Consider the following 7,083-nt stretch of genomic DNA (forward strand, 5'->3'; position numbering starts at 1 on the left):
GGACCCTTTCCAATTTCTCCACATCTTTTTTAAAATGCGGCGCCCAGAACTGGACACAATACTCCAGCTGAGGCCTAACCAGAGCAGAGTAGAGCGGAAGAATGACTTCTCGTGTCTTGCTCACAACACACCTGTTAATGCATCCCAGAATCATGTTTGCTTTTTTTGCAACAGCATCACACTGTTGACTCATATTTAGCTTGTGGTCCACTATAACCCCTAGATCCCTTTCTGCCGTACTCCTTCCTAGACAGTCTTTTCCCATTCTGTATGTGTGAAATTGATTTTTCCTTCCTAAGTGGAGCACTTTGCATTTGTCTTTGTTAAACTTCATCCTGTTTAACTCAGACCATTTCTCCAATTTGTCCAGATCATTTTGAATTATGACCCTGTCCTCCAAAGTAGTTGCAATCCCTCCCAGTTTGGTATCATCCGCAAACTTAATAAGCGTACTTTCTATGCCAATATCTAAGTCGTTGATGAAGATATTGAACAGAGCCGGTCCCAAAACAGACCCCTGGGGAACCCCACTCGTTACGCCTTTCCAGCAGGATTGGGAACCATTAATAACAACTCTCTGAGTATGGTTATCCAGCCAGTTATGCACCCACCTTATAGTAGCCCCATCTAATTTGTATTTGCCTAGTTTATCGATAAGAATATCATGCGAGACCGTATCAAATGCCTTACTAAAGTCTAGGTATACCACATCCACCGCTTCACCCTTATCCACAAGGCTCGTTATCCTATCAAAGAAAGCTATCAGATTGGTTTGACATGATTTGTTCTTCACAAATCCATGCTGGCTGTTCCCTATCACCTTACCACCTTCCAAGTGTTTGCAGATGATTTCCTTAATTACTTGCTCCATTATCTTCCCTGGCACAGAAGTTAAACTAACTGTTCTGTAGTTACCTGGGTTGTTTTTATTTCCCTTTTTATAGATGGGCACTATATTTGCCCTTTTCCAGTCTTCTGGAATCTCTCCCGTCTCCCATGACTTTCCAAAGATAATAGCTAGAGGCTCAGATACCTCCTCTATTAGCTCCTTGAGTATTCTAGGATGCATTTCATCAGGCCCGGGTGACTTGCAGGCATCTAACTTTTCTAAGTGATTTTTAACTTGTTCTTTTTTTATTTTATCCGCTAAACCTACCCCCTTCCCATTAGCATTCACTATGTTAGGCATTCCTTCAGACTTCTCGGTGAAGACCGAAACAAAGAAGTCATTAAGCATCTCTGCCATTTCCAAGTTTCCTGTTACTGTTTCTCCCTCTTCACTAAGCAGTGGACCTACCCTGTCTTTGGTCTTCCTCTTGCTTCTAATGTATTGATAAAAAGTCTTCTTGTTTCCTTTTATTCCTGTAGCTAGTTTGAGCTCATTTTGTGCCTTTGCCTTTCTAATCTTGCCCCTGCATTCCTGTGTTGTTTGCCTATATTCATCCTTTGTAATCAGTCCTAGTTTCCATTTTTTATATGACTCCTTTTTATTTTTTAGATCGTGCAAGATCTCGTGGTTAAGCCAAGGTGGTCTTTTGCCACATTTTCTATCTTTCCTAACCAGCGGAATAGCTTGCTTTTGGGCCCTTAATAGTGTCCCTTTGAAAAACTGCCAACTCTCCTCAGTTGTTTTTCCCCTCAGTCTTGATTCCCATGGGACCTTACCCATCAGCTCTCTGAGCTTCCCAAAATCTGCCTTCCTGAAATCCATTGTCTCTATTTTGCTGTTCTCCCTTCTACCCTTCCTTAGAATTGCAAACTCTATGATTTCATGATCACTTTCACCCAGGCTGCCTTCTACTTCCACATTCTCAACGAGTTCCTCCCTATTTGTTAAAATCAAGTCTAGAACAGCTTCCCCCCTAGTAGCTTTTTCAACCTTCTGAAATAAAAAGTTGTCTCCAATGCAGTCCAAGAATTTGTTGGATAGTCTGTGCCCCGCTGTGTTATTTTCCCAACATATATCCGGATAGTTGAAGTCCCCCATCACCACCAAATCTTGGGCTTTGGATGATTTTGTTAGTTGCTTGAAAAAAGCCTCATCCACCTCTTCCACCTGGTTAGGTGGCCTGTAGTAGACTCCTAGCATGACATCTCCCTTGTTTTTTGCCCCTTTAAGCCTAACCCAGAGACTCTCAACACTTCCGTCTCCTATGTCCATCTCTACCTCAGTCCAAGTGTGTACATTTTTAATATATAAGGCAACACCTCCTCCCTTTTTCCCCTGTCTATCCTTCCTGAGCAAGCTGTACCCATCCACACCAACATTCCAATCATGTGTATTATCCCACCAAGTTTCAGTGATGCCAACAATGTCATAGTTGTATTTATTTATTAGCACTTCCAGTTCTTCCTGCTTATTCCCCATACTTCTCGCATTTGTATATAGGCATCTAAGATACTGGTTTGATCTTTCCTCCCAGTTTTGTCCTGACTCTCCTTTCTCTCTGCCAATATAGCCCACACTCCCTCTCGTTTCCGACCCATCTCCCCGGTCTCCATGTTCCCCACTTACCTGTGGGCTTTGCTCACCTGTCCCCGTCGAACCTAGTTTAAAGCCCTCCTCACTAGGTTAGCCAGTCTGTGTCCGAAGAGGGTCTTTCCTCTCCTCGAAAGGTGAACGCCATCTCTGCCTAGCAGTCCTTCCTCGAATAGCATTCCGTGGTCTAGGAAGCCAAAGCCCTCCTGGCGACACCATCTTCGCAGCCAGGCATTCACCTCCATGATGCATCTGTCTCTGCCCGGGCCCCTACCTTTGACAGGAAGAATTGAAGAGAATACAACCTGCGCTCCAAACTCCTTCACCCGTACTCCTAGAGCCCTGTAGTCACTCTTGATCCGCTCAGTGTCACACCGCGCAGTATCATTTGTGCCCACATGGATGAGTAGCATGGGGTAGTAGTCAGAGGGCTGGATAATCCTCGACAATGCCTCCGTAACGTCTCGGATACGGGCCCCCGGCAGGCAGCATACCTCCCGAGATGAGATGTCAGGGCGACAGATGGGTGCCTCCGTCCCCCTCAGCAGAGAGTCTCCGACCACCACTACCCTACGTTTCCTATTCGCAGTGGTGGCAGCAGACTCTCCAGCCTTAGGGGTACGAGGCTTCTCCTCCTTTACTGTAGGGAGTGATTCCTTCTTTCCTGTGTCAAGAAGAGCATAACGGTTACCTATAACCACGGCAGGAGGGTTCGGAGCAAGGGTGGAGCACTGCCTGCTGCCAGAAGTAACCAGCTGCCAGTGTCCACCCTGAGCCATCTCCTCCTCCACCAGTGGTGTATCAGCAGTCCTGTGTACTGGGACAGCTACCTCAGCTGTCTCCACATGGACACTGTCGAGGAATTGCTCATGGATATGTACTTTGTGTTGATACTTTGAATTATAATGTATTTATGAGTGAGCATCCATTGGATAGAAACCCATAACATGTTTATCTCAAGTAAAATGTAGAAATATCATTAGGACCAAATTATGTGTCCCTCTGCATGAGTATGCTACGTGCGGAGAAGGTGCAGGGGGCCCTTCCCCTCATCACCATAAGCTTATTGGGGATGAGTCATGTCCACCACACAGGAGAATTATAGCATTAGGAAACCATTAACACTCCTGGCAACCCTAGAGAGCCAGATGGGTGTTCCTAGGCAAGGGCCATGTCTTTTCACTTGAACATTAGGACAACTATGTTGAGGGGCAGAGTAGGGTGACCAGACAGCAAATGTGAAAAATTGGGACAGGGGCTGAGGGGTTATAGAAGCCTATATAAGAAAAACACCCAAAAATCAGGACTGTCCCTATAAAATCAGGACATCTGGTCACCCTAGGGCGGAGGGTTCACTTTACATGCATGTAGGAAGAGAACCCCTTCCTCACACTCTCCTTGATGCTCAGGGAGCATCATGCCTTTCAAAATGGGCTGAGTCACCACTGCTACAAGCTTTTAATCACCCACCCCTCTTCTTTCTAAATAATCTTCATTCCCTCATTCTGATGAGGACAGCAGGGGCATGTGTCAGCCTCTTCTGTGTCCAATTACACCCGTCCCCATATTCAAATACTGTCAATTCAGCGAGTAGCTAAAACTGTCCCCTACTCCTCTGCTTCACATTCATCATGTTTTGTGAGAACAAGCCACTTGCTAAAAGCTGTAATTCATTTACCTTCAGATGCACGCTCTAAGATCTTCAGGAGACTAGTTTTGTGAAGCAACTCCCCCCACACAACAAAGTGACATCAACCTTTCAGATATTTCAGCGGTAACTTCCATCAGTGTGACCAGAGCCAGCATTGTACCTGTCAAGAGAAAATACCTCTTAGTATTGCAGTGGACTGTGAAAACTGTACATGGCTGTGACTTTTCTTAACGAATGTTACTTCTGCTTTAATCAAATCATGTACCTTAAACGAAATAGTGACTTTACAAAGCCCGAGTAATTTACCAAGATTTATGACTGTTTACTTGATTGACCTTAGTTCAGTGAGATTACTTTAAACTTTATGGGTATACTTTTGATGCTAACTTTTTTTGGGGGGGAGGGGTTATAAGTTTAATTTTCAGAAAAGATGTGATATTGTCCATTGAGTGCTGCTGCCTCTTTAGGAAACAAGAAGATCCTTGAGGTCAATGGTCAGGTACGGAAAGCAAAATCAGAAGGAAAGATGCATGCAAATAGAAGAGTCAATCCAGTCTGCTCCCACTTCCATCTATTCCAGGAACTGTTAAACATTTTGTACAAAGATCCAGAAATCCCAAGAAACAAGGAAAATTGTTGTTTACTAAGTGAAGGGGTGAGACACAAAAAAACCAACATACTAGCAGGGAAAAAGACAAGAGGGGTGGGGCAAAATGGACTGCTGGCCTGCAACTGAAAAAAAAAAAAAAAAATTCCCAGCCAGCACATCTGCTGTAAAAGCAGTGTAGACAGTGAGCTGAAATGACAAGGGAAAGAGGCATCAAGCCATTCCCCTCTTTTTGAGGAGGCTGCAAATCTCGGCCGTCATGGGTGAAAGAGAAATCACTTGTTGCTTTGTATGTCATCCTTTCACATAGAAAATGTACCTTGCTTTTGGATATAATTGTCATTACTCTGATCACAGTAAAGTCCCTGCTTCAGAAAAATCAATGGGTCAGTGCAAAGTCTGAGTCTAACAAAAAAAAAATGAATGTCTTCCAAAAAGTGGAGAAAAAAGCCACAAGCTCTCACTAGATAAAACACAGCAGAATACACTGTAGGGAGCAATCCTCCATTAATTGGAAAATGGGCTAGTTGACTTACAGAGCTAGAGCTTGAGAAGTCTGCAAGTGCACAACTGTGAGTATAATTTGTGGAAGCAACTACCATGACTGCACGCAGTTGGCAAATCAAACACATATCTGGTCATTTTCACATGCAATTACCACCATTTCAGCAACCTAACCTAGGAAATCACAACATGCCAATTTGCATATATGAGAGGAATTCACCCAAGTACAGAGAACCCATGCAAGGCTTCAGCACCTCTTCAGACCTGAGTGTTAGTGATGTATAACCTTTATACTAGGACTGGCTGAGCAAGAAGACGGGGGATGGACACTGGGAGTTGAGAGGGAAGAGTGGGATCAGAAGAGGAACCTTGGGTTGTGGGAGACTGGGATGAGGAACCCCAGAAGGGAATCTGGGATTGGGAACCAAGGTGACTGAGCAAGAAGCCAGAGGAAGAGACTGGAACTAAGAGTCTTTGGGGGAAAGCTGAGATTCAGATGGGGAACCCAAAAGTGGGGACTGGATAGATGAAAAGATCTGTATGAGGAGCTGGGGGAAGGAGGAGTTACAGACAAGGCTAGGACTAGGAAGGGACAGGTTAGGCTGGAGGAAACAGGAGTAGGAGGGGTCAGGTGTGGGGGAACAGTGGCAGAAAAGTCTGTGACCATTAGAGAACACTTCCTTCCAGAACTGGAAATGGAATCCAAGATTCCTGGGTCTCAACTTTCCTAAGCAAATCGCTGTGAAGTCAACAGGCAAAGTGTATCAACATCCTCTAGTGGCTGGGCTGCACAAAGGATGACAATATACTATAGCTCAAGTGGCAGAGATCTGTATTGTGGATCTAAAGGTTCCAGCCCTGCTGATGAACCATATGGGTGTCACTACAGTTCCACCTGATGGAATTTCTGAATTTATGTATAACTCTCTATATATTTATAATAATGCTCTCCACTTCAGTCTTGTCTGATTTCCATGTATACAGGGTATTGATAGTCCTATTGTGCTTTAAACCAAGAAAAGAATTTTGGCTGGAATTTTCAAAGCAGCTTAAGTGAACTTGAATTTAAATGGGACCTGGGCACGTAATGGTCCTTTGTGCCTTTGCAAATTCTGCTCCATGCTCAATCTATACCCACCCACCTTCCCCAGCAGAAAATAAAGAAAACAGGGAAATTGCTTTTTTGCATGTCAAATTCTTATTAAAGAAAGGAGGAATTCAGTGATTTTTCCCACTTTGTTTTTCTAATCTCCCTCTTCCAAATGTAATTTCTGTAGCTCCCATGGAAGTTGACTCAGACTGAGATTGCTAACCTCTGGAAACAGAGGGGGTTTCTTGACACCCAAAATAGACTCTTCTTTTATGAGGGGCCTCATACTGCTGCCATTGCCCTCAATGGGTGCAGAATCAAGTCCTTAAGTAGAGAAACTGTGGTTCTATGTGAGAAAGGGGGCCTTTTTGACATTCTGGCTTCCTTGCCACTGTTTTGAAGAATGAGGTGCATCACAGGAGATGGAGACAGACAGATACATTAAAAGGCTCTATCAGCCAAGGTGGGACTGGGTCACCGCCACACACCTGGAATAAGGGTTCCCTACACCACTGAAGAAAAATAAAATACCAAAAATAAATGTGTTTAGAACATACAGATTCTTTTCTTCCTTCAGGCAGGTAACACAGGTTCGGGATTCTCCTCTGAGCAGGCAGGCCCATTCTCTCCTCAGCTGGGGCCAAATAGCCACTTCTCTTTCCTCAATACTGGTAGGGAGTTACAAAGAGGCTCCCAAATGGCATGCTCAAGAAAGAACAGCCCTGGGTCTGCTTTGTGGCAAAGAAGAGTGA

The sequence above is a fragment of the Trachemys scripta genome, chromosome 2 (assembly GCF_013100865.1).
Source record: "Trachemys scripta elegans isolate TJP31775 chromosome 2, CAS_Tse_1.0, whole genome shotgun sequence".
Classification (NCBI taxonomy): domain Eukaryota; kingdom Metazoa; phylum Chordata; order Testudines; family Emydidae; genus Trachemys; species Trachemys scripta.